Consider the following 20,674-nt stretch of genomic DNA (forward strand, 5'->3'; position numbering starts at 1 on the left):
ACTGTAGCTCATGCTCCACTAAAACCAATGAAAGACAGAAGCTATTTTCAGCACTTTGCATTGGAGGTATACATGTGCGTGTGAAGACAGCACTATGGCACTCCTAGGATCATTTAACATCAGGGAAGTTAGATAAAAGATGGTGAGAAAATGTTAATTATAGCAGCATGAGCAATGCCACTACCGTGCAGTGTGGTATGAACAGATCTCTATCTAGACATGGTGTTGCCTGCTGCTTACAGCAAGGGCTTGGGGATCACCACTCCTGAAACGTATTTATAGATTCTAAAGCCAGAAGGAACCAGTGTGATTATCTTGTGTGGTTCCCTGCATAATACAGGCCATTAAATGTCCCTGAATAATGCCTGTTTGAACTAGAGCAGTTCTTTCGGAAGACCACCCAATTCTGATTTTAAAATTGCCAGTCACTGCCCACCAACATACACTCAACTGAAAAGTTCTGATTCTACCCTGCACCGCACTCTGGGAAACACATGTACCCCAGTTCATCACAGAACATTCTTCCAATGAAAGCTCATTTGAAAGAATTCTACTGTCCCATGAAACAAGCTGATCAAGGCAACGAAAGAAACAATGACATGCGCAGTTGCTTAGCAGAAAGGAATATGGCAGCAGGATGGTGCAGGTTAGAGCAGTGGTTCTCAATCTTTCCAAACTACTGTATCTCCTTCAGGAGTCTGATTTATCTTGAATATTACAAGTTTCACTTCACATATAGAGGGAGAAAAACCTGTTGAGAGTCTATGGGTTAAGTTTAGAGGTGCAAACAACAGCAGTGATGTTGTGGTTGGTGTCTACTACAGGCCACTGAATCAGGTGGATGAAGTAGATGACGCTTTCTTCAGACAACTGAGAGAAGCTTCCAGATTGCAGGCCCTGGTTCTCGTGGGGGACTTTAATCACCCTGACATCTGTTGGGAGACCAATACGGCAGTACACAGGCAATCCAGGAAGTTTTTGGAGAATGTTGGGGATAACTTCTTGGTACAAGTGCTGAAGAATCTGACCAGGGGCCGTGCACAGCTTGACCTTCTGCTCACAAACAGGGAGGAACTAGTAGGGGAAGTAGAGGTGGGTGACAACCTGGGAAGCAGTGATCATGAGATGGTAGATTTCAGGATCTTGACCAAAGGAAGAAAAGAGAATAGTAAAATACATACCTTGGACTTCAGAAAAGCAGATTTTGACTCCCTCAGAGACCTGATGGGTAGAATCCCCTGGAATGCTAACATGAAGGGGAAAGGAGTCCAGAACAGCTGGCAGTATTTTAAAGAAGCCTTACTGAAGGCACAGAAAGATACCATCCCGACGCGTAGCAAGAGAGGCAAACATGGTAGGAGACCGGATTGGCTTACGGGGGAAATCCTTGGTGAACTTAAGCACAAAAAGGAAGCTTACAAAAAGTGGAAACTTGGACAAATGACCAGGGAGAGGTTTAAATGTATAGCTCGAGAATGCCAGGGGGTTATCAAGAAGGTGAAAGTGCAAGTGGAATTGCGACTGGCAAAGGATGTGAAGGATAACAAGAAAGGTTTCTATAGGCATGTTAACAAGAAGAAGGTGATCAGAGAGGGTGTGCGGCCCCTAATGGATGAAGGAGGTAACCTAGTGACAGATGATGTGGGGAAAGCTGAAGTACTCAATGCTTTCTTTGCCTCTATATTCACCGACAAGGTCGGCTCCCAGACTAATGTGCTAAGTGACGTAAGAAGGGATGAAGATCGACAGCCCTTGGTGGGTAAAGAACAGGTTAGGAACTATTTAGAAAAGCTAAACGTACACAAATCCATGGGTCTGGACTTAATGCATCTGAGGGAAATGAGGGAGTTGGCAAATGTCATTGAGGAGACTTTGGCCATTATCTTTGAAAAGTCGTGGCGATAGGGAGAGATCCCGGATGATTGGAAAAAGGCAAATGTAGTGCCCATCTTCAAAAAAGGGAAGAAGGATGACCCAGGGGACCATAGGCCGGTCAGTCTTACCTCGGTTCCTGGAAAAATCATGGAAGGGATCCTTAAGAAATCCATTTTGAGGCACTTGGAAGAGAGGAAAGTGATTAGGAATAGTCAGCATGGACTCACCAAGGGCAAGTCGTGCCTCACCAATCTGATTAGCTTCTATGATGAGGTAACTGACTCTGTGGACATGGGAAAGTCAGTGGATGTGATATACCTTGACTTTAGCAAGGCTTTTAACACGGTCTCCCACAATATTCTTGCCAGCAAGTTAAGGGAATATGGATTGGATAAATGGATGGTAAGATGGATAGAAAGCTGGCTAGAAGACCGGGCCTAGTGGGTAGTGATCAACAGCTCAATGTGAGGATGGTGGTCGGTTTCTAGTGGAGTGCCCCAAGGTTCGGTTCTAGGACCGGTTTTGTTCAATATCTTTATTAATGACTTAGATGAGGGGATGGATTGTACCCTGAGCAAGTTTGCAGATGACATTAAGCTAGGGGGAGAGGTAGATACAGATGAGGGCACAGATAGGGTCCAGAGTGACTTAGACAAATTGGAGGATTGGGCCACAAGAAATCTGATGAGGTTCAACAAGGACAAGTGCAGAGTCCTACACTTGGGAAGGAAGAATCCCAAGCATAGTTACAGGCTGGGGACCAACCAGCTAAGTATCAGTTCTGCAGAAAAGGACCTGAGGGTTACAGCAGATGAGAAGCTGGATATGAGTCAACAATGTGCCCTTGTAGCCAAGAAGGCTAATGGCATATTAGGTTGCATTAAGGGGAGCATTGCCAGTAGATCCAGAGATGTCATTATTCCCCTTTATTCAGCTCTGGTGAGGCCACACCTGGAGTATTGTGTCCAGTTCTGGGCCCCCCACTACAAAAACGATGTGGATGCATTGGAGAGGGTCCAGCGGAGGGCAACCAAAATGATTAGGGGGCTGGAGCATATGACCTATGAGGAGCGGCTGAGGGAGTTGGGTCTGTTTAGTCTGCAGAAGCGAAGAGTGAGGGGGGATTTGATAGCAGCCTTCAACTTTCTGAAGAGAGCTTCCACAGAGGATGGAGAAAAGCTGTTCTCAGTGGTGACAGATGGCAGAACAAGGAGCAATGGTCTCAAGTTGCGGTGGGAGAGGTCCAGGTTGGATATTAGGAAAAACTATTTCACTAGGAGAGTGGTGAAACACTGGAATGGGTTACCTAGGGAAGTAGTGGAGTCTCCATCCCTAGAGGTGTTTAAGTCTAGGCTTGACAAAGCCCTGGCTGGGTTGATTTAGTTGGGATTGGTCCTGCCTAGAGCAGGGGGCTGGACTTGATGACCTTCTTAGGTCTTTTCCAGCTCTATGATTCTATGATACTTGCTCACAAAATCAGACATAAAAATACAAGTGTCATGCGCGCTATCACTGAAACATTGTTTACTTTCCATTTTTACCATTGTGAAGAGGTGGGCTGAGTCCAAAGGCCCCCTACTGGAAACCACAGGATTCTGCCACACGCATTCCAGGAAGAGAGCAGTGGAGAGGTCCTCCAAGCAGCCTAGAGTGGCTGCATGGGCTGCAACCGATCAAGGCCCACGAGGTCTAGCACACCAAAGCAACTGAGAATTGGTAAAAGTTGTTTGGCTGAGCTGCTACTACGAGCTGGACTTGATTCCTGCTGCCTGAAAAAAACTGCAGCACAACCACAGCTAAGTGGAGGAAGGGACTGAGGCAGGGAGAGGCCTCTTGCTAGCTACTTGGACTGGGTGAGGACTGAGCTGGGGGGGGGGGGCCAGGAGAATAGTGTCTCCAAGGGGCAAGCTGTGGGGATACAGCTCTATACCAGGGCAGAGATTATTTCAAGAGTTAGTGAAACTGAGATCCACTAAAAGGGGATCATTGGAGGCTACAGAATGTGGACACACACAACCAGTGGGGGTGCCCAGGAGAGGTGGCTGTTGGTCCTCTCGCAATCGTATCTTTATAAGTCAGTATGAATTCACTGTTTGTATGAAATGTGTGCTTGTGCTGACATCACTAGTGCTTTTTACGTAGTAAAACTCAGCAAATTGCTAGATGAATTGATGTACTCTCTGGAAGATCTCAGTGCACCCCTTGGGGTACGTGCACCCCTGGCTGAGAAACACTGGTTTGGGCCAGTGGTTCTCAACCTTTTAGGAGTTGGAAGGAGGGGGGGCTTGGGACCTGCCTGGCACTCACCTCACAGCAGCGGCTCCTGTGGGCTTGGCTCTTGCTCCAGGCACTGCAACCCCCCCGTAGGCTTTGCCCCATTGCCCGGACTGGATGAAACGTGTGTGCGAGGAGCTGTGACCTGGTTCATGGGTCTGCAGGCCACTCACTCACTTTTGTTCTCCCGGATTCCTGCTGTCAGGATGGCTGGGCCTGACCTGAATGGTGCTGGGCTTAGCGCAGGGAGGCAAGTCCAGCCCCTGGGGCAGAAGTCACCAGAGATACCAATTCCTGTTTTGAAACAATCCAGCAAGTGGCAACCCAATTTGGGTCTCCTGACATGAGCCACAGGCTGAGGTTAGAGCTGGCCAGGACTACTGACTTCATTGTGGAGCAGGTGAATTGTACCCTAAGTCACATAACTTGAGCCAGGATAAGACAGAAATAAACTCTTATTCCTGGAAACAAGGGGCGGTCGCCATCCTCCTGCCAAGGTTCACTCCAGCCCAGAGCCTCATAACGGCAGATTCCTTTCCCTGCTCCACCCCCATTGTCAGGGCAACACTCCCCGCCACTGACGTCAGAGCTGCCTTTTGTTTGCTGCTCAGTCTGTCCTTTCCCTTCTGTTGGCTGCTTGGGCTGAGGCACAGAGACAGCTGTGCAGCCAGCGCTCCCGCGGACTGCATTTCCAAACACCTCCCTGTGCTCGGAAGGGAAGGCTCCTTCCCACCCCAAGAATTTCAAGAGTGCCCAGTGAGAAATTTCGTATCTCCCCACATGAATGACTAAACCCTCCCCCCTTCTTTGCATGATTAGTCATGCCCTCCCCACCTCCTCCTGAAGTCTTGCCCTGCATCTTGTCTAGTGTTTATTCAGATGGCAGGAACAATCTCTCCTTCCCAGCGTGTGACATATAGGGACCCTAGGAGAGAAACCTTGCCCACCTGCAGATCCCATGTTGGATTTGGGGGCAGATCTCCACGTATACCAGTGCAGCACTCGGTGATGCTGGAGAAGTGCAGGAGGAAGGAGATTAGGTGATTATTATTTCCAACTCCTTCATCCCGGAGAAGATGGGGCCAAATGGGTTTAGGAGACTAAATTCCGCAGGACTGCTGTGCCATCCAGGATCACAGCCGAGCACTTCTCCCTGCTGCTCCTATATGCCGCCTCTCACAGAATGTTTCTTATATTAGGAGAACTAAGGGGATGGGCTGGCCTAGTCCTGCCACCTCTCAATATCCTCAGTTTCTGCCTTAATTAGGGCACCTGGGAGGCAGCCCAGGATCTGTCCCTTTAAGTTTGGGTTAGTGCAGGCAGAGCAAGGCTATAGACCTGGGGTGGGGAACCTCAGGTCCAGGGGCTGGATGTGGCCCCCAGCTTGCTTGGATTCAGCCCCCAAGGCTCAGGGCCAGCCCCAGCCTTGGGGCTGGAGCAGACACAATTTATTAGCCTGTCCCCTTCCCCCAGGTTCTGGTGTGCTCCTCACTTGTGTGCAGCCCCTGACTGATTTTTCTGTGGGTCAGTAGCCCCCAACCCAAAAAGGGTTTCCCGTCCCTGCTGTAGACCCACATTACAGACTGGAATTTCCATCCATTGTCACATCAAGCTTTTACCTTTAAATGCCTGACTCAGGAGACAAGTGAACATGGCTCACAAAGGAATTGGAATACACTGAAACAACAGTCGCATCCGTATGTAGGGAGTGACAGGCTAACCAGCTGTTAAAGCGACGAGGAGTCCTGTGGCACCTTATAGACTAACTGAAGTGTAGGAGCATAAGCTTTCGTGGGCAAAGACCCACTTCGTCAGATGCATGTCAGTGACATGCATCTGACGAAGTGGGTCTTTGCCCACGAAAGCTTATGCTCCTACACTTCAGTTAGTCTATAAGGTGCCACAGGACTCCTCGTCGCTTTTGCAGATTCAGACTAACACGGCTACCCCTCTGATACTTGACAGCTGTTAAAAGCGCTCTCAATCAGATGCCTACAGTTGCTGGCAGCTGGAATTGGAATCAGCCTACATTCAGAATTCCTGGCTTTTAACAACAATGCCCAGGGCACTTGCTGAGTTATTTCCGGAGAGAGATTTCCCGCCCTTGCTGGTACTTCACTTCCAGGTGTACTACAATGTTGCTTCTATTGTTGAAGTGGGATACCAGGCTCTGGGTTCCATTCTCTACATATAGGAGTGTGTAAGACATGGGCTGGGGGTGTCTTTATCCTTCTTTGGAGTCCGAAATTAATATACAGCTTCACAGACTCCCGAAGTCAGGGCTACTTTTGTTTGAACACTTCAGTAGAGGCCCTGTTCACTTTATAAAGCCATTACTGGATGGAATGCAGGCTATTATCTCCATACAGAGACATGGGTCATCACTGCTGGCTAGTGGAGATTTTGAGCAATAAGTAGCTACCAAGTCAGAGAAGAACATGCTCTTGCTGGCTGGCAAATAGTCCTTTCCCCCACCCCCCATCAACTCTGCCACCAATGTGGCAGAACATCATAACCTCGCTCTAGGCCAAGGTCTACTCCAATTCCCAGTAACATGTAATCTCTAAATTAACACAGGACTGCCAGTACCTAAACTCACAGCATGGTCACTACACTTCAACAGAGAAAGCTGAACTTCTTGGAAAGCTAAACTAGGTCACAAATATGCAGGACACTGTTTATTACCTGGGGAGTGTGAGGAAATCTTTACCCAAGAAAACACTCCTCTGAGGCTGGAGGCAGAAAAGCACTCAGTGAAGACTCTGTGTATAATATTTCTGCCTGTTCATGTTCTTCAGCCAAAACACAATCAAACTCCCAATAAAAGCAGCTCAGCATGTTGTTTATTCTCCATCTCTTTCCTTAAGACTCTTCCAATGTTCTTGGATAAGTACTGAATGTACTCATTCCCACTTCATTAAGTTAGACTTCAACTCAGAGGAAAGGAGGGTCCATTTTGCCAACTCTTTTATAATGAATTCTGAGACCAGCAGAACTGAGCTACATTGAGTCCTGGCTTCATGATTTACGAGAACACCTGGGCTGTGCCTGTAGTGACAATTGTTGGGAAACCTGCTATCACTTATGACAGCAATAGTGAGAGTGTTATGCAGAAAGGGCTTAGAGATTTTTTCATGCTTCTTATATTCCCAGGCAAGAAAGGATGATTGTGCTCATCTTGTCTGATGGCCTGTATCACACCAGTGGTAGAAGTTCCCCACAATAACTCCTAGAGCAGATCTTTCAGAAAAAAAAAATCTAATCTTGGTTTTAAAACTGCCATTGTTGAATACTCTCCCAGAAACCTGAATAGTTAATTACTATCACTTAAAAAGGTATGTCTTCAAGCCTGATCTATTTAGGCAGGCAATATCAAAGCAAGCCTGGATAACATGATGGGGGGGAGGAACACCAGGGGCCTGATTGCAACAGTGTTCTCACTGATGGGGGATACCACAAAACTACAAGTGTAAACAATGCCTGTAGGCCACAAGCAGGCCAGGCCGAGATGCTTTTTTCTGCAACCGTAAGGGCTTGACAGGAGCAGCCTGAGGCCGGCTGCAGTAGCTGGTGCCCTAGGCGGAAGGCATGATCGGCGCCCCCGCCTGCATGGCCATCAATGGCCGTGACGTAATCATGGGGCGCCCTGTGACTTCATCATCAGACACCTGGGCCCGTGGCGCCCTTGGCAAGTGCCTAGTTTGCCTAGGTCTGTGGGCCACCCCTGGGGCTTGAAACATCGTTTTATAAATAGAATAAAAATGAAAGCTGAGATTCTCCACTACTCACATGAGTCCAGGAGCTGGGGCTTTAAGAAAAGCACCAGAGAGTAACAGCAATGTCAACAGACACTGTTGCTCACTGCTAAGAGCTCTTTACTGTCCACAATAACCTGCTGAAAGGTATGGGTGTGTCTGGCAAGAGCCTGGCCCGGTTTGCATGCAAGCTACTGGGATAACATCAAACTCAGTCCCTCCAGAAACCTAACCCTCTTTCTCCAGTTCCATTCCTTATGCTCTATAGCAATGTTTCTTAAACTGTGTTCCACGCTACACCAGTGTGCTGCGATACAGTCGGAGGTGTGCCGCAGAGAACAACAGAATTCAAAATGGCCACCCTTAAAGGGGCAGGCGACTTTTTTTTTCCTCAATAACTTTCTCCCAAACCTTTTTCCCCCATGAACATTTTTTTTTGCTCAACCAAAAATCCTTGGTGTTCCTCATTACAAAAAATTATTGTTTGATGTTCCTCAGTCTTAAAAGGTTTAAGAAACACTGCTCTATATATCATGCAGAATAATGACTCTGTTAATAAACTTCTTGTCCTGAAGTGTGTGCCTTTGTCTGCCTTTTCATTTTAGGAAAAAACAACAAATGGTCTGGTAGCACTTAATAGACTAACAAAACATGTAGATGGTATCATGAGCTTTCGTGGGCACAGCTCACTTCTTCAGATGACCGGAGTTTAGATGACCGGCTGTGCCCACGAAAGCTCATAATACCATCTACATGTTTTGTTAGTCTATAAAGTGCTACCAGACCATTTGTTGTTTTTTCCTATACAGACTAACTTGGCTACCCCCTGAAGCTTTTCATTTTAGGGCATGGAAGGGGCTATTTTCTAGTAAGAAGTATAATAGACAATTCTCAGTTAGTTCCTGTTGGCTCCAATAGGCCAACCAACAATTGTTACCATCTTCCATAACAGGAGAGCAATGAATTGGATCTGTTGTGTCCCAGCTCCCGCAGGACTAGTTCTCCACTTAAAATAGATGGGGGCAAAAAGGAGGATTTTAATGGAGCCAGCTGGAATTTCCATTCTGGTTCAAAGCCGCAGCTGCCTTTACTTCTGTTTTTGTTGGGCTGACACAGGGGAATCTGGCTGCAGAGATACAAGGAAACAAAGTGCTTCTGCAAGAGGATGTGAGTCAAGGAACCTGCACTGTAGCAGGGGGAAGCATGACTCAGTGCGTGTAGTTCTAGCCTTGTTCTCCAAGGCCTTGCAGGAGGCGATAAGATTGTGTAATCCCCAAGACAGCTCACTGAACATCTTAATTCTGCTGATCCTCCCAGGGGAGGAGTGCCTCTACTGAGTGCTGTATGTTAGCTGATTTCTTAGAATAAACTACCGCAGCTCCTGGTGAGCTCATCAAGAGGGAGGCAAGATGCTTGATTGCCTGCCATGCTGCGAGATGAACAAAAAGCAGTAGAAAAGTTGAATTTACCAACCGCTCTGCCATAGTTTGGCAGAAACCTCGTTTAGGCTACTTGCTGCTTCTTCATAGGGCAAGGACACAAGTGCAAAAGCCACAGTGAAAAGCAGGCAGAAGGGGGTTAAGGGAAGAGAGGAGAGAGATTGCTGAGGGGATAGGTGAGAAAGGGGAAAGAGGGAGAGCAAAAGCCTATTCCAGGGAACAAAGCATGAGAGGAATAAAAGACAGGCAGCAAAGGACATGTGGTGTGGCTGGGGGAGAGGGGACAGCAGGGAAAAGCAGGGAACTGGGGTGCAGGGAGAGAGTAAGATGGGAAGCACTGAAGGAGGTGGGTGGAAGAAGAAAATAGTAGGGGGCACAAGGGAAACTCTGAAGGAAAGCAGAGAGGGGATGAGGAGAAACTGCAAGAGCAGGAGGCAAGAAAGAAGGGAACATCTGAGGGGTTTGGAACGTGGAGAGAAAATAGAAGTGGAAATCGTCTGCTGAGGACAGGCAGAGAGAGAACAGAAAGGGAGCAGGCAGCTGCCAGAGGCATGGTCCCTTTTCTTTCTCAGCACAGCACTAAAGCCAGGCGAGCTTGAGTTCTTAGGTACTTCATGTCTTTTCACCACAAAGGCTGGCATTGGGGGGAATTCTCACCGGGTATTATTAGCATCAGGGAGATTCCTCACTTAGTGCCAGAGCCAGTTCTCTAGGCTTTTTGTGCAGCAACTACCATGGCAGGATCCTGGCCTATGACAGGGGCTCCTGGGTGCTGCAGTTCTACTAATCTTAACTACTGCTAACTTGTGTAGGAAGCCTCAGACATTGTCACAAGCTCAAACTTGGGAGGCCATTAAAAACAGAACAGCCAACCACCTTCATGTGCAAACAATTCTCCACTGGGCCAAGACCAGCCTTGGAAGGTTCCTGCCCCACAGAAAGCTGAGCAATGTATGAGCAACTGACAATTTTCACAGCCATTCTCTCCTCAAGCGCTCACTGACCCTGTTCCGATGCTGATGAGAAAGCAAGTGTGTTTCTGCTATGACTGGGTGCTTTCCCAGCAATTGCCTCAAATCTGCCACTAGCACTTGTATAAAGGCATCTTTTATTTTCTCTCTGTCTTAACACCCACAGGAAAACCCACGGTACAGGGGGAAGTGGGAAAATCCAGCCCTTGTGGCATGGAAAGTTATCTTTTAATATGTGTGTTTTCTAGACAAGCCTATTTTGGTCTTTCCCCAGAGCATTGCTTTGCAATAGCGTTTCAAAGGAGTTGTTTGCACAAGTGTCTTTTAGCTCAAGCTATAGAAGGGTTGTGCTGTTGGAACTGGAGGGTCTGAATTCTAACTTCATGCGCCTTGGAGTTCTGAGGGCTCATGATATGCCACTGAGCAGCTATCACAAAGACCTATGCCTGAAGATTTGCCACAGTATTTTTGCCTTGAAATGGGAGATGAATCTTCAGTTTCTTTGGAAACACACTGGCTACGTCTAGACTATATCCCTTTTTCGTAAAAGGGATGTAAATTAGACGTATTGCAATTGCTAATGAAGCGGGGATTTAAATCTCCCCCGCTTCATTAGCATAAAAATGGCTGACGCTTTTTTTCCGCACGGAGCTTTGTTGGAAAAAAGCGCCAGTCTAGATGCCGATCTTGCTGAAAATAAAGCCTTTTCCGAAAGATCCCTTATTTTCCGCAAGATCGGCATCTAGACTGGCGCTTTTTTCCAACAAAGCTCCGTGCGGAAAAAAAAGCGTCAGCCATTTTTATGCTAATGAAGCGGGGGAGATTTAAATCCCCGCTTCATTAGCAATTGTGATACGTCTAATTTACATCCCTTTTACGAAAAAGGGATGTAGTCTAGACGTAGCCACTGAGAGGTGGGGTGGATGTTAAACTAGTGCTGGGTTCTAGTCCTGCTTCTGCCTTTAATCTGCTATATGACCTCAGGCAAATTACTTCACTTCTTTGGGCATATCTACGTGGCTATGGGCAGAAAACCTCTAGGCCTGAGAAGACAGGGAGGAAAGAAACCTGCCAGCCTGAGAAGATAGCATTTAGGCTACAAACAGCAGCAGTGGATAGTTAACTGGAGTGGTGGCCCAGGCTAACAGCTGGTGCTCAGACCCATGTGGACCCCTGAGTCTGAGGTCAGGTGACTAGCCAGTGCTGCAATGTCCACATTGTTATTTTTAGCACTGGTCTGTCTACTTGGCTCCCAGCTGCAGCGTAGACATGCCCCAGCTGCTTTGTTTCCCTTCCCACCATTGTGCTGTCTTGCCTATTTGGAATGTCAGTGTTTTTGGGCACGGTACATGTCTCTGGAACATGGTGCCCCAGTCTAGGGTACGCTGTGTGCTCCTTCCTCTCATATCAGTCACAATAAAAACGCTCTGCCTGGTGTTTCTAAGATTCATTTCTTGGCAGTATACAAGGGGCTGATCTGGACTAGCATTATGAGTCCCTGTCTTCTGCAAAAGAGAATATTGTGAGAGAGTTTTAATCTCAGCAGAGAAGCAACTGATTCTAGAATTTATATTAAGAAGAAAACAACAAAAAAGGTAAAGTTTTAATCCACATACCTACTGTGACGAGGTGCACGTACCTTGCACTGGGCCGGAAGGGGTTAATACACTGGGGGGGGGGGGGGAGGTTGGAGTCCCCAGATATACTGGGCATGCACCATGTGCTGGGGTAGTATAAAAGAGAGCAACTCAGCTCACGTTAGGCAGGGTGCTGCAGAGAAGGACCTGTAGGAAGGAGCTCCAGTGATGGACCAGGCACTGGAGATCGGAACAAGCCGGCAGAGCCCTAGGAGTGACTTGCGCTGCGGAGCCTGAAGACCCCAGAGCTCCATGGATCACCCAACTGCCAGAGACAGTAGGAAGTGACCCAGGGAGGGTGCATGAGTGGTATCTCCCATCCGAGTGAGCTCGGTGTGTTTTGGTGGGGTTCCCTGCTGAGCCAGCGGTGGACCACTCTACCCAGCCTTCCCTCTATGTTGACCGTGCCCTTGGTACTGGTTGTTAGACCACACTACCTTGCAAGCATGGACTAGTTTATAGACTCTGACTGTTAGGCCATGCTGCCCTGAGGTGATGGACTGATTTAAGTTGCAGACAGACCTTAAACAGTAAGAGTAAGTTGCAGACAGACCTTAAACATACACCCTGATGACCCCTTCCCCCTCGGGATGAGGTGTGCCTACACTGCCACATCCACCCATCCTGGAGAGCTGAGAAGTAACTCATTCAACACTCCATAGGTATCTCAATTGGCTAGAATTCTTTGCTCTGCTTTGTGAATCTTGTCAATTGTTTCATGGCGCTGTGTGCGCATGTCTGGCTCTAGCTAGCTGGCAGAAGAACAAGCAGAGGTCAGGCTATTACTCAGCAACAAGGGGGCAGCAACGTGTTGTTACCTCAGGCCAGAGAGAAGATCACGGACCTGCAGAGAAACCCTAGCTGGTGTTAGAAATGTAGCAGTGTTACTTTGGACAGGCTGCCCCTACCTCCTCTGCCCCCTTCCCATGATGATGGCATCTGGATGGAGCTGCCCCTGGAGCGGTGTGCAGGGATGGCTGGTTTGTCTGAGTTCACTGTGTTCTGTGAGCTTGACTCAGCTGCCAGCACCTCTTCACCACACAGGATGTCTCAGCTCTTCTGCACGGCTCTGGTTTTCCCTCTGCAGAGATGTTGATAGTAGGAACGCATCAAGTGGAAGGGTGTTTATTTTTCTGGTTACTGTTTTTTTTCAAGCTGCTGCCTGGTCTGAGCTGATTCCAGGAATCGAGGCAGCCGAAGAGAGAAACTTGAAAGGCTCCTCCACACCACAAGCGTCAGTGCTGTGTTTGGGTCCCACACAGTGCACTCGAAGCAAGAAGTCACACCGACCCGGAGGAGGCTGCACGTGACAGGAGGGCTGAGCCAAAGAGCAACCAGAGCCTGAGAACAAGCCCAGCCTCACAGGGCATCTTCTCAGCAGAACCCAAGCATGGCTGCAAAAGCAGCCGTTGGAGGCTGTCAGCATCATCATACAAATGCCCCTGGCAGGGCTGTATGCACATCCCACAGCACAGGGAAGGGCAGAGAGTTTGCTATTGCCCCAGCCCACCAACCCTGCTCTCTGGCAAAGGGCCATACAGAGTGCAAAAGGAGAAAGGGGTCTCCATGCAGCTAGTTCTCAAGACTGTTCTGGGGAAGGGCTTCCAGAGCCCAGGGAAGGTCTATAGGGTGCAGCTTTCCACCATCCGGTTTGGGAGCTGTGGAAAGTAGAGTCTTAACCTGACCATCTCCAAGCTCCCTCCATACTGGTGGGGGGGAGAGGGGCGCAAGGTATTGAGGCTATCAAACTAACCCGAGTGGGTTTTCTCCCTGCTGAACATAGACTTTCTCAGCATCTAGCCCCAGAGAGGATAATACAGTGATACCTCCACCCTGGGCTCTTCTTCTGTGGAGAAGTTACAGTACAGTAGGCAGCAATGAGAGTCTCTGCAGATGGGCCCATCTCCCTCGCCACAGCTGAGCAAGGCTGGACCTATGCCAGCCTCACAGGGCATCTTCACAGCAAATCTAGCCCATCAGTCCCCCAGCTAACCTGCAAGCGCTAAGCTGCACACAGCAACAGGGCTCTCTCTGGCTTTCCTGTCCATGGCTCTCCTTGACTTTTCATCCAAGACTAGCCTGCCCAGAGCAGTCTGCAGTTCATCTCCAGGGTTCATATTGCCCTTCCATCATTGCCAGACTCTCCTGTCCAGAGGGACCTGTTGCAGATTCTCTGCCTTAGGAACAACCCTCATTCCAGGGACTAAGGAATCTATTGCTCTAGCTTTAATTTCCTCACTGATCACTCATTTGAAAGTCTTCTCTGCCACTGTTCTGTATGGAACCTAAAAGGAGCAACAAACCCTATTTTGGTACGAAACCATCCTATACTGTTTCTTACCTCATGTTACAATTTTTCTGCTTTGTCAGTGGCTTTCAACCTTTTTTCCTTTGCAGATCCCTAGAAAAGACTCTGAATGCAGTCAGGCCCCCTTTGGGAATCTTAGACATACTCTGCAGAGTCCAGGGACCATGTATTGAAAGCCACTGTGCTATATCATTTTCTCCTGGCTTACTGTTTTCCCTAGGGCTGTGTCTAGACTGGCAAGTTTTTCCTCTTTGCCAGCTGTCTATACTGGCCGCTTGATTTTACGCAAAAGCACTGATGTTCTACTGTCTGAAATCAGTGCTTCTTGCGCAAATGCTTTGACGTTCCCGTTCAGGCAAAAGCCCTTTTCCGGAAATGTTTTTGCGCAAGAGGGCCAGTGTAGACAGCTAAAAACTGTTTTGCGCAAAAAAGCCCCGATGGCGAAAATGGCAATTGGGGCTTTCTTGTGCAAAACCGCGTCTAGATTGGCATGGATGCTTTTCCGCAAAAAGCGCTTTTGCGGAAAAGAGCGTCCGTGCCAATCTAGACGCTCTTTTCCACAAATGCTTTTAACGGAAAAACTTTTCCGTTAAAAGCATTTGCGGAAAATCATGCCAGTCTGGATGTAGCCTAGATGTTTCTCTTGATTGTGCAGATGTTACATTAATGGTCACATGGGGAACTTTTTTTTCCCCCTAGACCCAGCTGGATTCTTCACATCCACTAGACTCCTAGTACATCAGGGCAGAGTGTGCTCCTGGACTGCAGATCTCTCTCATGGGTGTGCAGTGAGTGCACAGTGTGGTAATGATCTGTATTTCCATAGTGCTTTCCACCAAGGAACTTCCCTATATTAATAAACTCTCCCTGTCTCCTGGTGAAAGAGTTCAATATCATTATGCCCCATTTTACAAATGGGGAAACTGAGCCACTCAGTGGTGCTATGCTTTGCCCAAGATCACACACAGCAAGTCTGTGGCACAACCAGGAAATGAAATTCAGGTTACCTGGAGTGCTTGGCTATCTGGGCCAAATTCAGTCCTGAAAGAAGTGGCTATAACTTCATTTAATTCAATGGAGTTTGCACTCAGTCATTCACACCGCTCTGGATGTGGCCCTAACAGCCTGGTATGAAGTAACATTAATGTCTTTTGTGTCCTCAAGTAGCATTAACATTTGCATACTCTCTTCCCTAATACCCTCAGGGGCAGTCATAATACTGTACAACTATCTGTTACAGGAGGAGTCTGCCTCCTAGGCCAGTCACACTGGAATGGCCCTTTGCGCCAGCTGTTAAGTTCTCAAGGCACCCTCTCTCTTCAGCCCAGCCGAGATAGCTAGCCACTAGAGCACGCAGAGTGGCTGAACAGCTGATAGTACTTCAATTTGCTGAGCAAAGGAAAAAAAAATTTGGCCCTGGTGGAACTTCACTCAACTCACTGGTCTTACACCAGATTTGAATTTGGTGCATGAGGTTTCATTGTAGTCTGATTACGCTAACTGCTCACATTCCAGGCATATGAGAGAGAGCTGTGCATTGTGTGAGGGTCTGGGAACACAGCTACATGGTCTCTTTTGATGCAGAGTTTTATGCACCAGTGCGCTAGGAGGAAGGATTCAGCACTGGGGAGGATTGTGCAAGCAGTTCCTGATGGCAGAGAATGCTCAATCTCAATTACTTCCAGGAATAATGAGCTAAACTCAGCTGCTCTTCCCAGCACCAGCTGAGGGAGCGGCAGGCAGTGGAGTGCTCTGTTGTTCTTGGAAGGCAGAGGAAAACAAGGCATTGGCAGGGCTGTCTGCACACTCCTTCTCTGCCAGCTCTGCAGCTCCCTGCTGGAAAGCTGGACTCACTCTTGTTGTTAAACACCTTCCAGGGCACATTAAGCAGCTCAAAAGCAGAAAGAAGCTGAATTCACCAAAGATTAGATCACTGTGTGAGTGATCATTGTCCTCTCTTACACCCATGTTACAATGTGACCTACTGTACTTTTAACCTTTTCCCAGAAATTAACACAGAACCCTCCAACATCACCTCTTTATGGATCAACATGCAATACAAATACAAGAGCTGACTGGATAGTGGGACCTTTCCCAACAGAGTTGTCCAAGGAAAAGTTATTTACTTATTCCCACAATATAAGAATTAGGGGGGGTCACCAAATGAAATTAATAGGCAGCAGGTTTAAAACAAATAAAAGGAAGTTTGTTTTCACTCAGCAACAACCTGTGGAACTCCTTGCCAAAGGATGTGATGAAGGCTAGGACTTTAACAGGCTTAAAAAAAGAGCTAGATGGATTCATGGAGGTTAGGCCCATCAATGGCTGTTTGCCAGGATGGGTAGGAATGGTATCCCTAGCTTCTGTTTCTCTGGAGGTGGGTGACAAGGGAGGGATCAGGTGAGGATTACCTGTTGTGTTCCCTCCCTCTGGGGTATCTGGTATTGGCCACTGTAGGCAGACAGGATAATGGGCTGGATGGACCATTGGTCTGACCCAGTATGGCCGTTCTAATGTAAAATAACTCTTTGTCGCTAGTCTCCAGAGCAAACATGTAGGAAGGGGTGTCTCCATTTTAAAAGGCAATTGTCTGGTTCACAGGTGACGCACGCCAAGAATGACTCTCTGAGCAAGCCATTCAGGCTGGAGACAGAAAGCAGAGCTCAGCACAGAATGGGAGAGACACAAAGGGGAAATAGAAATCAGGTTGAGTCTCCTTTACTCTTCCCGGAGCTGGCTATGAAGCTCCGGGGGGTGATGCTCAGCTGAGACAGAAGGGAGTTTGGCTGGAGAGGCTGGTGTCTGGGCAGCTTGCCAGGATGATTCATTACACAGCCTTTCACCTTAAAGTCCTGGTTCAACCTCAGCCATGGCTAGCAGCGACTGCAAGGCATTAGCCAAAATGAACTGAGTTGGTGGGTCTCAACTGGGTTCCTAGTAGACCAGTGTCCTCCTTGGGAGATTCCCCAGAGAGACCAGTGATTGAATGGTCCATACAGCATCCCAATCCACCACCTGGTCAGGGCCAACACAAGTTGCTGCAAAGGGAGGTATAGGAGAAGCTAAGAGTGCTGTTCCCTGTGATGTACAGTAGCTGATCAGGTGGGAAGTTGGAAGACTTCCAGTTCCTGGGCTACTGGTCCTCCCAAGCGCTTGTCATGTGAAACATTTCCTTCACTCCAAGGGAGCAGGGTGTAAATGAGTCTGGTCATAGAGCTTCTGTAAAGTTCTCTGCACTGCACTGCCTGAGAGGACTGGCTTCAGCATTGCTTTCTTGCAAAAAGGAGGACAGCACCAGAAATAGCAACATCTTCAGCAAAATGAGCAGTGCAAAGTCAGCAGCAAACCACTGTGCTGGTTTGCATATCAATGAACATTTTCAGCTTACCCATCTTATGATTTCTGACTTCCTAAACACTTAATGCCCGCCAAAAGCTTTTAATTGCTCTGCTACTCCTTAGAGATTTCTAGTCCCTATTTCAGCATTACCATCTTAAAACTGGAATCAGAGGCTGAAGAAGCTAGAAGAGGCTTTTTTTGCAGCCACTGGACTAACTCCACACCTGGTATAAATCCTGGTGGAAATGCTGAGGAATGTCAGGTGAGGATCTGGCCCATTAGCTTTAATTAGAGATAAGCCCAAGCCACAGAATTTAAATTTGGACAAGGCTCTATGGCACCCTCATAACCAGGGATCTCGGGTTTTGGTCTGGGCTCATGTCTATATTTAGAGTACTGTACTGTAACTGAAGCAATAAAATAGATTTTTTTCTGAGCATTCAATCAAGGACTTATTCCTAGAATGGTAGAGAGCTGAAATTAAGGCAGTGGAATTCATGGAAGGAGAAGGAACCTCACTGCAGTTTAAGGAACCAACACACTCTGGTGAGCTAACCATATTTCAGTATGAGCTATGGGGTAGCTGTGCCATGGCCCCACAACCTAGAATTGCTTGAAATGCTTGGGCACTAACAGAACAGTAAACTCAGGAGGCTGCAGTTAATGCACAAGGAATTCCCAAGCATGATCTCATTCCAAGAGGACTAACTGTACTTGGCAAACTTTCAATCAGTGGTGAAGAACACTGATCCCCCCCAGGGTCAGAGTCTGTGGTCACTTTGTCCCATAACTCCCTCCAGGTTTACTGGAATGCTCTAGGGACGGCTTGTACTGTAAATTGGCAGGCACAGCATGTCCTTTTACTGTTATGCCATAGTCATATTTCTGAGTATTTATAGCTACTTCTCAGGCTTTCCCACATGAGTGGGTCTCCTGAAATCCTAGCCCCTCTAGATAATGTGGTGCAGTTTCAATGCACGGATCTTCATTTCCTCTCCTAACCCTCTATGTAACTGTGATGCTGGCAGACCAGCTACCAGGTCAGGGCAAGGCCCCTAGGCCTCACTGAACACTGATGAAAGCACAGCTGGATCCCAGTCTGGCTCACCTGCATGCTAGCAGCATTAAAACAGATGTTAATTTGCTAAGAAGGTGTTGAGTATTGACTTGACGAAGTGCTTGTAGTATGCAGCATGTTCTGATTTGTAGCCCATGCTATAAAGTTATAGGGAGTGTTTGCTTTACAGACCTTTGTAATGATGTAGCTCCCCAAACAGGAAAGAAGTGTTAATGAATGTAAAGTGCTGGTGGAACATGCGAGAAGACCAAGGGAAGCCCAGTGAGTCACAGTGACCATGGCATTGAGGATTGTCTTTCTTCTCCTTGGGCACTCATGAAGAGGAAATAGACCCTGACACTTATTGCTTGAGTTTGAGTTCTGGGGAAAGGGAATAAAAATCCCTGACAAGGCAGAACCATCTCACTGTACTTCTTGCTTGGAATCTAGAGAAGGTGGCATTTCAAAGCATAAATAAGGGGTCCCCACATTGACCAATTTGCTTCTTGCAGGAGCTTCTATCACCTTCTGAAACATGGGATTGGAACTCATTTTTGTTTGTGTGTTTACCTGCTTCAGTCTTGCAATTAAATCTCATTTCTTTTTCTCAGTTAACAAATCTTTAGTTAGTTTATTACAGGACTGGCTACAGGTGCTATCTTTGGGGAAAGAGCTAAGGTACTATTGACCTGGGATAAGTGACTGGGAGTAATCTGAATATTGTTGTGATTTTTGGTGAAAGGGACCATCTATCTCAAAAGCAAGTTTGCTTAGGTGTGACAGATAGATGTTCCCTATCACAAAGGCAGCTTGCGGATCCCTTGCTTATGCTTCGAAATACTGCCTTCTCCAGATTCCAAGCAAGGGACCAGAGGGACTGTCCGTAACTCTATGGCTATGTCTACACTGGCACAATCTTGTGCCAGAGCTATGCAAATGAGGCTAAGTGTGGAATATCGCCGAGCCACATTTGCATATCAAATGAGCCACCATTTTTGCGGAAGAGGCTCTTGCTCAAGAAGGAGCTGTCTACACTGCCCCTTCTTGCGCAAGAAAAACCCTCTTGCGCAAAGCCATTACAGGCAGTCCCCGGGTTACGTACAAGATAGGGACTGTAGGTTTGTTCTTAAGTTGAATCTGTATGTAAGTCGGAACTGGCATCAGCCGCTGCTGAAACTGATCAGTTTCAACCGCGGCTGAATCTGGACGCCAGTTCTGACTTACATACAGATTCAACTTAAGAAACCCAGGCGTCCCCAAGTCAGCTGCTGCAGAAACTGATCAGTGGCTGATTCCAGGAAGCCTGGGGCAGAGCAACTCTGCCTCGGGCTTCCTGTAATCAGCCGCTGGTTAGTTTCAGCAGCGGCTGACTTGGGGACGCCTGGGGCAGAGCAGCTGGGGTGCTGCTGGGTTGCTCCAGTAACGCGGCTCCTCAGCGCTACTGGAGCAACCCAGCAGCACCCCAGCTGCTCTGCCTCAGGCGTCCTGATTCAGCCGCTGCTGAAACTGACCAGCAGCAGCTGAATCAGGACTCCTGGGGCAGAGCAGCTGGGGTGCTGCCAGGTTGGTCCTGAGCGGCGCTGCGGGACCAACCCGGCAGCCCCCAGCTGCTCTACCCCAGGGGTAGGCAAGAAAAGCCTGGTCTGCTGGGGGGGGCACTAGCTGCACCCCCCCCCCCCCAGCAGACCAGGGAGACGGGGGTGGCGGGACGCCCAAGTCCTCCACGGCTTTGCTCCGTCTCCCTGGTCTGCTGACCTGGGAGACGCAGAGCAAAGCCGCAGAGCACGCGGGCAGCGGGACAGTCCAGGCGCGCCGCGCTGTCCCACTGCTGGCGTGCTCCGAGGCTTTGCTCCCCATCTCCCTGGTCTGCAGGGAGACGGGGAGCAAAGCCTTGGAGCACGTCTGCAGCGGGACAGCCCAGGCGCGCCTGGGCCGTCCCGCCGCCGGCTTACCCTGAGGCTTTACAAAGCTGCGGAGGGGCTGGGGCTGCGGGGCAGACCAGGCGCGCCTGGGCTGCCC

The sequence above is a fragment of the Pelodiscus sinensis genome, chromosome 11, assembly GCF_052426305.1.
Source record: "Pelodiscus sinensis isolate ZL-2025 chromosome 11, ASM5242630v1, whole genome shotgun sequence".
Lineage (NCBI taxonomy): Eukaryota > Metazoa > Chordata > Testudines > Trionychidae > Pelodiscus > Pelodiscus sinensis.